The sequence below is a fragment of the Pistacia vera genome, unplaced genomic scaffold (genome assembly GCF_008641045.1).
Source record: "Pistacia vera cultivar Batoury unplaced genomic scaffold, PisVer_v2 Contig993, whole genome shotgun sequence".
Lineage (NCBI taxonomy): Eukaryota > Viridiplantae > Streptophyta > Magnoliopsida > Sapindales > Anacardiaceae > Pistacia > Pistacia vera.
The window spans coordinates 341,567-359,386 of record NW_022196882.1 but is presented as its reverse complement, the minus strand read 5'-3'; positions in this window follow the sequence as shown (position 1 = coordinate 359,386).

Below are 17,820 nucleotides of genomic sequence, written 5' to 3'. Positions count from 1 at the left end.
CCTGTGCCCCTCTAGCTTTTCCTCGAAATCTGACATGAACCCTTATGATGGCCATATGTTGACTACACAACATCAAATTAACATAGATCCTTGGATCATAGTCAAATGTTGACTTGACCTCGATCTAACAGTCTAGAATTATATTGAAGAATATGATCCCATCCACATATTAAAAGATTAATAATAATATAAAAACAATAAAATAATTCTAAGTAAATCCTAGAAGACAAAACTATATCCTTTTAACCTTGATTTGTAGTGTCGTTGCTGGCCGTTGATTCTGCTTCGTTTGTTTCCTCCACTGATGATTTTTGCTTCTCCATTAGGACCTCCATTGCACAAAGAGGACGTGAAACTTCCATCATTTGTTCCTCAATCTTAGCTTTCTTATTCATCAAATCTGTATACATCTCCTGCCAAAACAAAACAATCCATCACCTAAAGAGTTATATAAACAACACTCTCGAGATCAAATCCACTGTTCACTAGTTAATTAGTTACCTTCAATGGAAGCAAGAAGTTGTCATCATCAAAGTTCTGACTCGTAACACAAGAACTTGGACTGTTCACAACATCAACATCATCCTCTTGCTTCTTTAACAAGAGTTCCTGCATGTTCCTGTTGATTTCAAAACAAGACACAGATATATTAGTATTGTTCAACATCAATTTATTATAAGGAAATCAACAAGCCGCAGGCACGTAGTAACCTTTCCATTCTGGCCATGGCTTCCTTAAGCAGCTTCATCTCCATAGCACAAACAGGATACTGAGTCGGATTATCACCATCGTATTTCTCCGTCTCATACTTTCTCAGGCGCCGGAACTTCTTCCTCTTACCCCTCTTAAGCTCATTCCAGCATCGCCCCTTCTTGGAAGGCTCATAATCGGGTTTCATGGTGTGTTTTTCGTCCAGTGATGGCATCTTCACCTTGAGCTCTTCGTCTTCAATAAATAGTGAATCGGAGAAAATTTAGCTGCCCGGCCATCCCAAGTTTCCATTTAACAAAATGGCCATGAAAATCTTTTTGATTTTTTTTGGGTTAAAAAATATAACATGGCACACAAGTGTAATTAAAGCAGCAAAAGGGATTAGGGTGAAAAGATTTAAACATTTGTGGGTTAGAGTATAATAAAAAGAAGTTGATTTAAAATTTGAAAGGCAAAACACATTTCTCTCAGCTTCTCTTTCTCACAACAGGATTCAAACACCTTTCTCACTCTCGTTTTTTCTTCCAATTTTCTGCAATTTCTCAATTTCTTTGCTCTTTGCATTTTTGTCATTCCTTGCCATTCCTGATTAAGTTATAATGGCTAAGATCCTTAAAGAAACAGAAAAAAACTCATCTACTCCCCAAATTGTAGGCACCACTAGGTCTACCAAAAATGGAGAAGAAGAAGTTGTGGTGGAGTAACTTCCGATGACAAAAGTTGCTCCACCAGGAGAGGAGACGGCATCGACGGAAGACATTCTATTGGCGGAACAAGGGAAGGCAAGAGTTGAAATTGAAACTGAAGAGGAGGATGCCGACACAAATTCCAAGCGTTAGACATGATCGCTTAAGCGAACTAAAATCGCTTAAGTAACCAAGAGTAAAATCAAATAATCGCTCAAGCGATACCTAAATCGCTTAAGCGATCATGCATCTGAGCACAAGTTAATTCTGTCTCGGACATGATCACTTAAGCGACCAAGGTTAAAAGCAAAAGATCTCTTAAGCGATATAATAAATCGCTTAAGCGATCATGTGTCTGGGCACTTACTGATTGTCTTGTTCGTGATCGCTTAAGCGATCATAGATTGCCTAAGCAATCGTAGATTGCTTAAGCTACCAACAGTAAAAGCGAAGAATCACTTAAACGATATCTAGATCGCTTAAGCGATCGTGCATCTGGGCAGAAGTTGATTCTGCCTCGGACATGATCGCTTAAGCGATTATAAATCGCTTAAAGCAACCAACATTAAAAGCAAAGGATCGCTTAAGCAATCATGTGTCTGGGCACATATTTATTGTCTTGTTCATGATCGCTTAAGCGACCAACAGTAAAAGAGAAGAATTGCTTAAGCGATCCTACGTCTGGACACTTATTTATTGTCTTATTCATGATCGCTTAAGCGACCAATAGTAAAAGCGAAGAATCGCTTAAGCGATTTTGCATCTAGGCAGAAGTTTATTCTCCTCGGACATGATCGCTTAAGCGATTTGTAATCACTTAAGCGACTAAAGTTAAAAGCAAAGGATCGCTTAAGCGATAGAATAAATCGTTTAAGCAATCGTGCGTCTGGGCACTTATTGATTCTGTCTTGTTCGTGATCGCTTAAGCGACCAAATGTAAAAGCGTAGAATCGCTTAAGCGATAACATAAATACAACCAGATCTCTTAAACGCTAAGTCTAAATACACATGATCGCTTAAGCGAGAAATGAAATCTCTTCAGCGATCCAGTGTATTTGGATTATTTTTATTGTATTTCACTAAATTGGTTAAGCGATTAATGCTATCTTAGACATATAAGGTGTACGATTCATTCAGTGGACCATGACCATTATTATATTTTAATTAAATTAGTTCTTTTACGGCTATATTAAACAGATATGGTATAGAATATTTACATCTATATTAAACAATCATGTGTACGATTCTTCAATGGCCCATGACCGTTATATATTTTAATTAAATTAGTTCTTTTATGGCTATATTAAACATTTATGGTATAAAATGTTTACGTCTATATTAAATGTACAGGTGTACGATTCGTTCAGTGGACCATGACGTTATTATTTTTAATTAAATTTTTTTTTTTACAGCTATATTAAACATATATGGTGTAGAATGTTTACGTCTGTATTAACATATCAGGTGTACGATTCGTTCAGTGGACCAATGACCGTTATATATTTTAATTAAATTAGTTCTTTTACGGCTATTAAACATATATGGTGTAAAATGTTTACATCTATATTAACATATTAGGTGTACAATTTGTTCAATAGACCATGACTGCATTATATTTTATTAAATTAGTTCTTTTACGCTATATTAACACATATGGTGTAGAATGTTTACGTCTAATTAAACAAATCAGGTGTACGATTCGTTTAGTGGATCATGACCGTTATTATATTTTAATTAATTAGTTCTTTTACGGCTATATTAAACATATATTGTGTAGAATGTTTACGTCTATATAAACATATCAGATGTACGATTCATTTAGTGGATCATAACCGATATTATTTTTAATTATTAGTTCTTTACGGCTATATTAAACATATAGGGTTGAATTTATGTCTATAAATTATTATTACAGGTGTACGATTCATTCAGTGGACCATGACCAATATATATTAATTAGATAGTTCTTTTACGGCTAATTAAACATATATGGTGTAGAATGTTTACGTCTAGATTAAACTATCAGATGTACGATTCGTTCAGTGGCCATGACCGTTATTATATTTTAATTAAATTGGTTCTTTACGGCTATATTAAATATATGGTATAGTTATGTCTATATAAACATATCAAGTGCACAATTCGTCCAGTGGACCATGATCGTTATTATGTTTTAATTAAATTAGTTCTTTTACGACTATATTAAACATATATGATTTAGAATTTTACGTCTATATTAAACATATCAGGTGTACGGTTTGTTCATGGACCATGGCCGTTATTATATTTTAATTAAATTAGTTCGTTTCGGCTATATTAAACATATATGGTGTAGAATGTTTATATCTATATTAAATATATCAGGTGTACAATTCATTCAGTGGACCAAACCGTTATTATATGTTATTAAATTATTCTTTTACGTCATATTAAACATATGTCCATAAACATGGAAAGGAAATATTGAAGTAAATTACACTTAGTCGCTTAAGCGATGCCATCTATTTAGCCTTGGTCTACAGACTACAGAGTACAGGCAGATGGTTGCAGAGTTCAATTTTATATCAATATTATATTTTTTTTATATTACTTTCTTGCCAAGAACTAACAAAAATAGAATATATAGATTTTTCAGTTTTATGTAGGTGTTGATTGACAAAAACCGAAGTTTTCTTTTCACATTCTATTGAAATGAAAAAAATAATTAATATATAAATAATTAATAAAAAAGGACTACATATTAATAAACATTATGGAATATAATTTCTCACCGAAGTATATCGCTTTCTGCATCGCTTAAGCGATCTAGTACAAATAAGCCTGATCGCTTAGGCGATCTGCTGCCATATATCTGATCGCTTAACGTCTGTCTGCGCATACACCAGACTTATACTAGACCGCTTAAGCGATCTTTTATCATAAGCGATCTAGTACCATTACCAGACTTATACTAGATCGCTTAAGCGATTCATTAGATCTAAAACACATTTTCAGCCATCTCCTCCTACAATCGGTGCTATCACCCTAGCTACTCACAATGCAAGAAAATATTCATAAATTTCACTCCTTTCAACTTGCATTACATCAAACACAACCCAACAACCTAAACAACTAAATCAAAATCATAACCCAAACCCCATCCATTATTAAATCTTTGTAAATCTAAATATAAAATGTAAAGAGGAGATACACATACTTAGACGAAATGTCAAGAGGAGGAGGAGGAGGGGGATCTTTGGCGGAGAAGATATTAATGGTGGAGGAAGAAGAAAGTGTTAATGGCAGAGGAACAAGAAGATATAGAGGAATGATGATGAAGAAGAAGATGTAGAGGAAAGAGGAAGAAGAAGATTTAGACGAAGAAGAAGATGCAGAGGAAGAAGAAGATGTAGACGAAGCTAAGAAGAAACAGTAACCAAGGTAGAGATGCGTTAATGGCAGAAGGAAGAAGAAGGTGTTTGGGTTTGTTTGCAAGAATTTCTGGGTTTTTGGGAATATAGTATAATTTTTAAAAGATAACATAATACTTCATTAATCCTAATTAAGCACTAATCAAGTTTAATTATCTTTAATCAATAATAAAGCTATTTAGTTAACACTTTAAAACTTCGTAGCCTTTTAATTAAATTTAAACTTAAGATGACCTTTTAATAAAATGCCCCAGTGAGTTGTCTGCTTAAACTAAGCATTTTGCGGCGTCGTTTTAGTATAAATTAATAATTATTTGCATCAATAATAAAAATGAATAATTTGTTTGACTGTTTGACTGAGTGCAGAGAATAACAAGAAAACTGATTTTTCTGAAAAGTGAGTAACAGAAAGAAGAGAATGAGAGTGGCATAGTTTGACTTAATCTTTAATTAGTAATTGAAGATTCAATTAATTAAAGCAAATTACAAATTTAACCTTTCATTGCTACTATATCACAAACCACACAACTTCTCTTGGTGAAAAAGTATAGTCATTGGACATGGATCTTTGCATACATAGCAAGCCTCACAACAAACTTGACCAAACAATCTCTATCTGTTCTGTGAACATGAAACAGACTTCTCAACTTCATGGTAACACCACAACCCATCCAGATGTTTTTCGGCTCTCCAGGTCTGCATGTGCCAAGGGGTATCTATGATTTACACGAACCCGCAAGACACCTGATGCAACGTTGGCAAATGCCTCCCCAGCAGCTCATCCCGAGTTGTCGTGTATTGCATGAGAGAAGGCCTCGTCAAGAACAGAGATTTTGTGGCCTGTGGAGATAAGGGAACTGGATCTGGTTGTTAGTAGAAGACTGCCCAAAATTCAATATGTAACCCCGAAGCTTTAAGCATGCCAGTGATCCCTGAATATGGTATTTTTAGTCAGCAGGGTTAAATAAGTCTTTAGATATTGGTTGAAAGAGTCTAAAATGTATTTAGCTGTTTAGTTCCTATTGTTATGCTTAGTTACTATTTTGTAGTGAAGGTGAAGAGTGGTTTTAATCATGTTTCAGCCTTTTAAAAGGCAGAACAATTCATGCAATAAAATATAATAACAGGTGAGAGAAGAAACTGAGCTGTCATACCCTTAAGTATTACAGAAGCTGCAATAACAGGTGAGATAGGAAAAGGAACAGGAACCACTTTGTTTGCAGGAAGATATGCTCTTCAGAATATGAACCCATTGGATTGCCAGCATAAGCCACGATATCTCCAACTTCCCTGCCAGTAAACCCAGCGCCCACAGCAATTACCTCTCCAACAGCCTCCATACCTACAATGGAGAAACAAAAGTCATTTAATAGCCTTGCAGCAGATTTCTTCACGATGCTACCAATTCCAAAGGAGTTCGCTTGCTACTTGCTTGAAGAACATAAAGGATACCAAAGGATATTGCCAAAAAACATCACATGGAAGAGTGTGGTGTTTACGAGCCAAACCAAACCCAACCCAACCCTCCTGCCTCGTGCTTCTTTATTCTCTCTCCCACTTTACCGTTTAAGACCAAAACACAACTCAGCAGTTGAGTTCTTTGGCATGGAGAGGAAAGAAACGGCTTCCTCTTAATCTCAGTTCTAGAATTTCCTTCATCGTCAACGAAGCTTTCGAGGTACGTGCCTTCTTGTTCTAATCTCTATTTCTGATTACGAAAAGTGTTGGTTATTTGAGCATGTAAATATGGTTATACGGGAGAGAAAAATAGAATGGCCAGAAAGAGGGAGGACATGTATCAATTTTCATATCCATTACATTAAAATACAGCAGACTTTTATAAGCATACAGACTACTGTTGTACCTAATCACAAAACATATTTTAGTCCAAATAATTTCCTAACTGTTAAAGATCAAGTTGTTACGTATATAGAAGAAAACTTAGTTAGTTAGAAATTAGTTATGCTGAGCTGTAAGTTTGTTAAGATAGTTAGAAGAAATTAGTTAAACGGCTGTGTATTATTTCTTTGTATATAAGCAACAATGTAACAGACTTCTCATTCATTGAATAAGAGAATTCTTCTTTTTCACATTTCTTGCCCCCAAATTAACACTAACCATACATTCTTAGCAACCCTGATTACATCACATTAAAGTGATACAAAGTTGGCAACCAAATACAAGCTGAATTCAGCAAAATATATCACTTCAGCATGCCTACAGACCAGCTACGTGAACTGCTCCAGACCAGCTTCCAAACTTCAAATTCTTCTCTTTTGCCGTCAGTTCACAGCTCCAGCATAATCCATAAAATTGTTTAAAGAAAAATATCACTTCTTTGAGCACTCCTCCTTGATATTTTTGCTTGAGACACCAAGTTTAAGTTTCAAGTCTTCAAACTTGGACTTACGTAAGGACTTAGTAAATATGTCAGCCAATTGCACTTCCCCCTGCAGTGTGTCAATCTGATTTCCCTGGATTGCTCAGCCTCCCTCACTGCATGAAACTTGATTTTTATGTGCTTGGTTCGACCATGCATGATTGGATTCTTTGCCATAGCAACAGCCAATTGATTATCACAAAAAATTTCAGTAGGCTCACACTGTTTTACCTCCATATCAGCCAGCAAATTTCTCAATCATATGGCTTGATTTACCGCAGCAGCAGCTGATATGTATTCAACCTCTGCAGTTGATTGAGCCACTATTTCTCGCTTCTTGGAAGACCAACAAAAGGCACCATAATTCAGTGGGAAAACATACCTTGATGTGCTTCGCATGTCGTCACAGGAGCCTTCCCAATCATTGTCTCAATAGCCTATCAATCTGAAATTTTCAGATTCCCTGAACCAGATTCCATGATCTGTAGTTCCTCTAATGAACCTCAACACTCTCTTGGCTGCTTTAAGATGCTCGTCACTTGGTTTACTCATAAATCTTGATAGGAGACTAGTGGCAAACATGAGATTAGGTCTTGTTGAGGTTAAATATAACAAGCTCCCAATCATTCTCCTATAATCTGTCTCATCCACCGGGGCTGCTCCATCATCTTTGCACAGCCGTTGATTTTGCACCAAAGGTGTGGCAACCAACTTACATTCATCCATTCCAAACTTCTTGAGCATCTCATTAGTATATCTCTTTTGACAAATGAAAATGTCATCATGAGATTGATGGATTTCCATTCCAAGGAAATAAGTCATCTCTCCCAAATCAGTCATCTCAAACTCTTTGTGCATTGCTTTCTTGAACTCTTCAACCTGAATAGCATTATTTCTTGTCACCAACAAATCATCTACATACAAGGAAATCATGATTACATCTTTATTGACTATCTTCACATACAATGTATGCTCATTTAGGCTCCTTGCATAACCTAGGCTGACTAGGTAGTCATTGATTCTGTTGTACCAAGCTCTTGGAGCTTGTTTTAGACCATATAAGGCCTTCTTCAGTAAGTACACCTGGTCTTCTTTCCCCTTGACTTCATGTCCCTTAGGTTGCTCAACAAATATCTCTTCTTCCAACCAACCATTCAAGAAGGCTGACTTGACATCTATTTGAAAGACTTTCCACTTGAATTGGGCTGCCAAAGTAAGAACCATCCTGATTGGATCATGCCGAGCAATAGGAGCAAATGTGTCTTGAAAGTCTACACCATGTTGTTCTGCAAAGCCTTTCACAACTAGCCTAGTTTTGTGCTTCAAAACTGAACCATCAGGATTCAATTTTTTCTTGAAGATCCACTTCACCTAGATCACTTTTCTCCCGGCAGGCCTGTCCACAAGCTCCCATATTCCATTCTTTTCTATCATGGACAACTCCTCCTGCATAGAAAGTCTCCATTCCTCTGACTCAGTTGCTTTATGATAGGATGCTAGTTCAAGCATTGCAACATTGCATCTCCCATAAATCTTAGCAAGAGGTATAGTTCCTCTGACTGATACTTCCTCTTCTACATCATAATCTGCCCCATCAACTTGGTCAACCACTTGCTCCCTTTGTTGTGGCCGTGGATCATCCTGAATTTTCTTCTCTTCCCAGTTCCACACTGACCTCTCATCAACCTTTACATCCCTTGAAACCACAACCTTTCTTGACTCCTGAATGAAGACCTTGTATGCCTTGGATTGGAGGCTGTAACCTACTAGAATTCTAGCCCTTGCTTTGTCATCAAGCTTTGATCTTTTGATGGCTGGTATGAGCACATAATATACTCCCAAAGACTCTTAGATGCTCCACTTGAGGCTTAACTCCATGCCATGATTCAAATAGAGTTTGATCTTTTAAAGCCTTGGTTGGCAGCCTATTCAGCAGGTATACACTGGTATTGATAGATTCTGCCCATAACTCCTTCGACAACCCTTTTTCACTCAACAAGCATCTGCACATCTCCATCACTGTCCTATTTTTCCTCTCACTCACTTTATTTTGTTGAGGAGTGTAGGGACAGCTAAACTGATGCCATATTTCAGCCTCCCTGCACGTTGATTCAAACTCACTTGAGGTGTATTCATCCCCATTATCACTTCTCACAGCCTTGATCCTTACTCTAATTTGGTTTTCAACTTGAGCTTTAAACCTCCTAAACACAGCAGCAACTTCTCCCTTTTGCTTTAGGAAGTACACCCAAGTCATTCTTGAATGATCATCAATAAACAAAATGAAATATTTGGATCCACTTAGGGATGGGGTCTGCATTGGTCCACACACATCAGTGTGCACCAATTGGAGCTTTCCAATAGCTCTCCAGGCTTGGTTTGTTGGAAAGGCTGGTCTGCTAAGCTTCCCTATTTGGCATACTCTACACAAGCCCTCTTTCTCTTCCATTTCAGGTAAGGTGTGCACCATATTTTCAAGTTTCATTTGCCTAAGGCTAGCATAATGATAATAACCATATCTTTTGTGCCATAGGTTTGTGTCATCTAAATTCACTATCATAGCATGGAATTTTAATTTTTTGAGTTCAACAGGGAAGCTTCCCCACCATTTTAACATGCATCATCACATTTCCTTCATTATCTAATATTGTGCAGGATTTGTTTTCAAAGTGTAAAATGTAATTTCTTTCAAGCATTTGTCCTATACTAAGCAGATTTTGGTTGATTTCAAGGACAAACAACACATTATAAATAATTTTTGTACCTGTCATGGTTTGCACATCCACATCTCCCCTGCCTTTAACCTTCACAAATTCACCATTTCCCACCTTTACACTTGACTAGTATGCTTGATCCAACTTCACAAAATTCTCCAGATCAGACATCATGTGGTTTGTACATCCACTATCAATCAGCCAAGTTCTAGCATTGAGCTGAACAACATAGCAGGATGCCACAAATAGCAGCTCAAATTCTGAATTCTGCTACAGATCTTCAGCTGTCTGTGCTTGTTGTGTAGGCTGCTATGGTTTGTTTTTGCAGACCTTTTCAATGTGGCCTAGCTACTTGCATGCCCTGCATTGAACATTTGGTCTGAACCAGCACTTGTACTCTGCATGGTTCTTCTTTTTGCAGTGGGAACATGGTGCAAAACTCCTAAAGCCTACTGGTTTGTTCCCCTTAGTGCCTACTCTTTCCTTTCCTCTCGTATCTCCTATAAACCTCTTGTTTCCTCCCTCAGTTGCCTTGTTCTTTGTTGGATGAACAATGCAGCTTCACCACTGTCCTCCTGCCTCAGCTTTCTTCTTTGCTCTTGAGCTTGAAAAGCATGAACAAGTTCGGTTAAGGTAATTTGAGACAAGTCTTTGGAATCTTCTAAGGAGGAGATTTTTTATTCAAACCTCTCAAGTAGGCTTACCAATACCTTCTCCACAATTCTTTTATCAGTTATCTCTTCCCTTAGCAACCCTATCTTGTTAACCACATTCTTTAATTTATCTACATACTCCTTAACCAATTCAGCCTCTTGCATTTTCAATGTCTCAAACTCTCTCCTTAGGTTCAAAACTTGCATGTTTCCGGTTTGGGTACTTCCTCCAAATTCTTCCTTAAGCTTGTCCCAAGCTTTCTTTACTGTCTCACAAGCCATTATCCTTGTGAAGACTTGATCGATGATTGCAGTATGTAAATGGGACAGGGCTCTTAGAGCTTTTGCAGTCTCTTCTTCATGGAGTCTTATTTGGTTCAGGGTTAGGTTTGGTCCCAACTATGACGGCTGCTTCTCTTCTTCTATATAGTGCCATAGACTTTGACCTCTCAAGTAAGCCTTCATCTTAACAGCCCACCTATGGTACTGTTCTCCATTGAAGGTTGAAGGCAAGAGTGAAGCTGAACTTGTTGCCATGAAGCTTGGCTTTCGGTGTGGAGTGGACTGACTGATTGAGTGCCCAAGCTAAAGGTTTTGCAGGCCCCTTAAGATCAAAGTGATGCTCTGATACCAGTTGCTGGTTATTTAAGCATGTAAATATGGTTATACGGTAGAGGAAAAAGAGAATGGCTAGAAAGAGGAAGGACATGTATCAATTTTTATATCCATTACATTAAAATACAGCATACTCTTATAAGCATACAGATAACTGTTGTACCTAATCGCAAAACATATTTTAGTCCAAATAACTTTCTAACCATACATTCTTAGCAACCCTGATTACATCACATTAAATTGATACCAAGTTGGCAACCAAATACAAGCTGAATTCACCAAAATATATCACTTCAACATGCCTACAGAGCAACTACGTGAACTGCTCCAGACCAGCTTCCAAGCTTCAAATTCTTCTCTTTTGCCGCCAGTTCACAGCTCCAGCATAATCCATAAAATTGTTTAAAGCAAAATATCACTTCTTTGAACAAAAAGTACACCATGGAAGTCGGTCATGAACCTTCCACGGAAGGGCGATACTGGAATGAGCTTAAGAGTGGAGGGATGCTCAAGTGGGGTAAGAGGATGAATGTTCAGTTCCAGAGAAATTATGGGTAGGAGAAATTAGACGGTGATAATCCGACTCAGGATCCTATTTGTGCTATGGAGTTCAAGCTGCTCAAGGAAGCCATGGCCAAAATGGAAAGGTTATCACGTGCCTGCAGCTTGTTATTTTCCTTGATGTTGAATAATACTAATATATATGTGTTTTGTTTGGAAATCTACAAGAACATGCAGGAGCTCTTGTTAAAGAAGCAAGACGATGATGTTGCTGTTGTGAACAGTCCAAGTTCTTGTGTTACGAGTCAAAACTTTGATGATGACAACTTCTTGCTTCCATTGAAAGTAAATGATTAACTTGTGAACAGTGGATTTGATCCCAAGAGTATTGTTTATCTAACTCTTTTAAGTGTTGGATTGTTTTGTTTGGTAGGAGATGTATACAAATCTAATGAATAAGAAAGCTAAGATTGAGGAACAAATGATGGAAGTTTCACATTCTCTTAACNCTAACCATAAAACATATTTTAGTCCAAAATGGCATCCTAACCACACAAACTTAGCAACTCTGATTACATCACATTAATTTGATACAAAGTTGACAACCTAAATACATGCTGAACTCACCAAAATACTTCACTTCAGCATGCCTAAAGAACAGCTACGTGAACTGCTCCAGACCAGATTTTCAAACTTCAGCCTTTTCTTTTGCCGCCAGATCAGCTCCAGTTTAATCCAAAATAATGCTTCAAGCAAAATATCACTTCTTTGAACAGAAACCTGGGAATTTGACTTCGTTATAAATTGTTACCACTTATGTCCATGTAATTCAAATGTTTAAAATCAAGCAAGGAGGAATTTATCTTACCACAAAGCTTTGACCTCTGATAAGATTTAAAGTCAGCATATGATGGTTTGTGATTGGCAAAAGGGTTTCCAAGGTGGAGCTTGAGGACATGGCCAGTAGACTTGCTGCATACAACATCTGCCCATGTGCAACAATCTCCATCACCAATCCAAGAGGCAAGCTGACTAGAAGGATCTAGGAGATCTTGCTTCAACCTTAAAAGTGCTCGTCTCTCACTTTCGATGAAACCTACACAAGAGCTTCCATTGCAGAAGCTAATTTTGATGGTTGCTATACCTAGCAACTCAAACAAAGAAATTTGATGACACTCATGGTAACTTCTGATTGGCAAACACCTGCAAACAGAAACTACATTGAAGAGAAATGAGAATGAGACTGTTATCGGTAGAGTTCTATTTATAATTTTTTCTTTTCTTTTCATGGCAGTCAATATAACACAACTAATTAATCTCACTGACCAACTAGTGGTTTTGGAGGGAAATAATGATTAACTAACATCAAACTTTCAAAGATATACTACTGTAATATTACTTATATTTGTCTGTGATCAATTGCTGTGGAAAATTTCTAAACCTAGATTCTGAATTTTGTTACTTACATATATTGGTAAATTTTTTATTGCTAGCGTATGTTAGTATACTATTACTAAATAATTTCAGCAAAGAAACACAAGATAGCTTATAAGAATCTGCCACCGAGGTCAAGATACCGGAAATTAGAGAGATTTCCAAGTTGGCGTGGATTTATCCCCCCACAACCAGCATAAGAGAGATTAAGGTATCTTAAATTCTGCATATAACTAAGAAATAAAGGAGCCTGAATTCCATGAAAATCATTATCGCTCAAGTCCAAGGAGCACAAATGCTTTAAATCAAGTAAAGAAGGATTTATCTTCCCCCCCAACTCTATCCTCCAATCAGCTTCATTGTAAGGATAAAATGTATCATCTTTCAAATGAGGAGGTGTAAGGCTGAGCCCTAGGACATGCCTGTCAAGTTGTCACAAACAATGCCAGACCACAAACAGTATAATATATATTGCAATTTTCAACACAACTTTAGTATTTAATAACAGTCTGTGAATCAAACTGAGCATCATGGTGTTGTCAGTAGGCTGCTATATATAAATCTCTTTTGTTGCCATCATAAGAACCCAATGATCCCTGTAGCATATAATTACCCCAGCTCATCCACTGACCTAACAGTGGATTTAAGAGTAAAATTATGATAGACCTGCATCAAGATTTTAAGGAAGAAGAGAAGGCATTTATAACTGTCAAGAACTTTTATCCGTATAGTATATCCATTGACAGTTGTGAACCTCAGTGCTACATGGAATAAGGAAAGACAAGCTTTACTATATGAAACTACAAAACATAACATTTGTTTCTGGCATTCAGAAATTAAACCATGTCCACTTTACCATGATTGGAATGTCAGAATAATAAAAAGGAGAAGCTTATCAGATTTCTATGAAGCAAAGGGTTCAAGTACAATGTTGTCTACACTAAGATCACCGCGAATGGATAACAAAAAGTGACACACAGTGAACCTGACATATGTAGCTAAATGCTAGAGTATAACATATCATGTTAATCTTCGAATTCATTCCGATGTCAGTGGGTAAAAATAGATCATTTAGGAGCAAATCTTGTAGCTTTCAGCTATGCCAAGATCTTTTCAAGCTTACTAACCCGTTCTTCAGATTGCAATTCTAGTATCTTCATTGCATTTTCACTGCCATCTCTTTCACCATCCTGCATCCTCACTGTATCATGATCTTGATCACTTGCTTTACTATCAGTTGCAAGTTCACTAAGTGCCTCTGGTACAACTTTCACAATCTCAATTTCATCTTGCATCATGTTTTCCGCCAATTCTGATTGTGTTAACAACCTCATCACCTGTGGCTGAAAAAGAAATTTTTTGAGATTGACTTGACGTATGTTTAACATCTGGAACATGTCTATTATTCCCATCATCATGCTTTATACTAGATTTCATAAAATCTGCAATAGTCATAAAATCAACATTTCTTTTTTCTCCATAAAACTTGGGAGAGTTCCAGTTTGTAACAGGTTTTACATAGGGACGCCAATCGAAATCGTCTTTCACTGAATCTATTACTTTCCTCACATTCTCAACAACAATAAATTGCTCATGCCAATGAGCAAATCTGGGTTCACCCGTTTTGATCAAATTAGGCTCTGGCCTCAAGTGTAAAAACCTTTCCCAAGCCCAAATTTGGACCAACTGAAATGGTGAACGTACAGTAACAGCCAATTCATTATCTTCATCTCCCCTATTGTCAAACTTAGTTAAAGCAACAATCTTTTCTTTCAATGAACTCAAATCTTTGCAAATGCCGGAAAGAACAGCAGGTGCAAGTGCAATTCTAGTCCCTCTAGGTAAACGTACCGCAATAGGAAATACAGATTTGACAACTGCATTATGGGGGCTAAGAACAAACCTTAACAACCACAAGGTAAGAAAAGCTTCGTGTTCAATTTCACTTCCACTATCCACAAATTTCTTCATCCATGAACTATGTGATGCCTTCTTGCTTGTACTCTTGTTGAGTTCTGATCTTGCTTGATTCAATTTCTCTTCCAACTCATTCAACTCATCTATTTCAACAGGGCAAAAAACAGGGGACCCAAACACAGAGTACCCTGCAATCAGCAGATCTTCTAGAGTGATTGTAGCTTCACCTCAAGAAAAAAAATGAAACTTTTAGTTTCAGGACACCATTTCTCTTAATTTTATTGACAGAATTCAAGATCGCTTCTCGTATACCAACTTTCTCCCATGTACATTCATGTAAAGCAGCAATTTTTTCCACCCATTTTCTCCAATCTGTTTGTGGGAACCTCCATCCATGATAGGCCACTTTTTTGGCTCAAAAGTGGACGGCAAATGGTCAAGACAGTGGGAAGGAAGCTCAAAAACCACACCGTTTGAAGATTTTATGGTAGGTTTGAGAAAATGGGCTAGCTTCTTTGTAGGAATCCCATCACTTGGTGAAACCAGCAACTCTTGTCTGACTTCAACGCCAAGTCGTACCACATCCTCCATTGTTGGAACTCACAAATGATATTTAAAAAACAGTCTCTTGAAATGGGTATGTGGGTTTCTTTGTGAGCAAGTGAGACAGAAAGTCAAGAGTGAGTCTTGAAGATTAAAAATTGAAGTCTGTTTAGGGAAGACAGAAAAATATGGGATTGGTGAGTATAGGGTTCTTCATCTTTTTGCTTCAAAAGAGAGAAAGAAAAAAGTACTGGAAGTGGTTTTATTTCTGGAGTAATGAGAAGACATTCCTGGGCTGTCTTTTTATTTTCCTTTTGAAAAGTATTCATCATTGATCATTTTATTCAAGAGTCTTTTGGTTTCCTGGAGTCAAGAGTCTTTTGGTTTCTTTATTCAATTCAATTAATGGTACCCTTGTGGCCTTGAATTCAGAAAAGATAATAAAACAAAGAATATCTAGTACTATTTCTATAATTAGATTTCATATATTATCTCTTGAGTCTTGATCATCAAGCAACATTACTTCACTTGAACAAGTATTTCTTCTTGTCTGACCATATAAATGTTTCTTTCGTAGTTTCAGATATATGCTTCTCCATGCAGAAAGAATCGGTATCTATGAAGAATTTCTAATTAGGCTTTTGGCATTGCACAGTAGTAGCAAGTGTCCCGAAACCGACACTCGCATCTCCTGTTTTGCGCTCTGTTTAGAGTGGGAAATTGAAAGGAAATGATGATAATCTAAATAAAAATCACCTACCAAGTTCAGATGGGTCATTGGAAAAACCTGCAGAACATCAGATATGTTTTAATTTTCTTTAAGTCTCCCTATACTGAAGTATTGTTTCACTTGAATGAAATATATGTGCCATGGCTTAGCTAAACTAAATAATTAAATGGATTAAGGGTAAATCAGATACTCAATGATCTGATAATCAGCATTTATATTGAGATCATTTATTAATAAATTTCCATTCAAGTTTTCCTATAATTGAATTTTATAAGGTCATTCTTACATCGGCTATCAACTCTGTTTTAATTATATTTGTTTTGCAAGTATGAAACTTTTCTCTAATTACAGATATTCTTTCGTCATTTCTTTTTCATTTTCATGTTTTCCATTTCTATTTCTTTGTTAGTAGATTTTACCTTATCACTGTAATTTTTTCATTCATTCATAAATTCAAGGTTTGCATGTCCAACTCAGACGAAAATGAATGCATTAATACCTGTAGTCTGTAAAAAAGACAGCAAATATGATTTCATCATGTCTCAAATGTTCCTACCACTGGTCTAATACCTTTTTAGCACATTCAAGCTAAACTCCAAACACTAATGATTAATATTTACCTAAACAAAATACAAGGTTGTGATTAGAGGTTGATAAGAAATATATTAAAAATGCATACTATTAATAATATATATTCAGACCATTTATTGCTTAGCTGTTGAAAAAGCATGGTATTAATTTTATTTTTATTTATTATTTTTTTTTGGAGTTATTTGATAAATTTTTTACATCTATTACGAAGTTTCGTTCTAAATATATTGGATTTTCAAATTTATATCTCTGTTTTCTAAACTTGTTTACTACATTGTCATAGACAACCCTACATTTTCTCTTCCATGTCTAGTGTATACAGTGATGTGTCATATTATGGTCTGCAGAGTGAAAATGTAAAGTAAACTCATCGAAGAGAGATAGATCAATGTCAATATATATTCACTTTGTATACTTAATTTTGTATATATTCCTTTAAATAGATATTCACTTTTTCTCTACCTTATTAGATTTTACCTCTAAATTTGTATTTATTAATATTTATGTCATCTATTCAATTTTTGCATGCCCTTGTTTTAATTTTTGCATTGTTAAGAAATATAGGGTTATTTTGTTTTATTGTTTATTAAGGGTAGAATAGTCTTTTCAGTTTCCTTTGTTTAGCCTATATATAGTCTCTTTGTATTTAGGTTAAATCATTCTTTTGTATTCAATTGCATTGTGCAGTATCAATGAAACCCTAGCCTCCTCTTTTTTTCTTATTTCTTTGGACTGTTTAACATGCATGCCCAATTAAATCAAAAAGTTTAATCATTCTACAACAATTCTAGTCACTGATCAGTGTGTTGTAATCTTTTTGGTTGTAAATATGATAGCAAATATCATTTCATGACACACGTTCAAACCATTACTTACGCCTTTTTTCAGTACATACAAAGTAACCTCCAACAGAAGGGGAAAAAAAAAAAATTCTT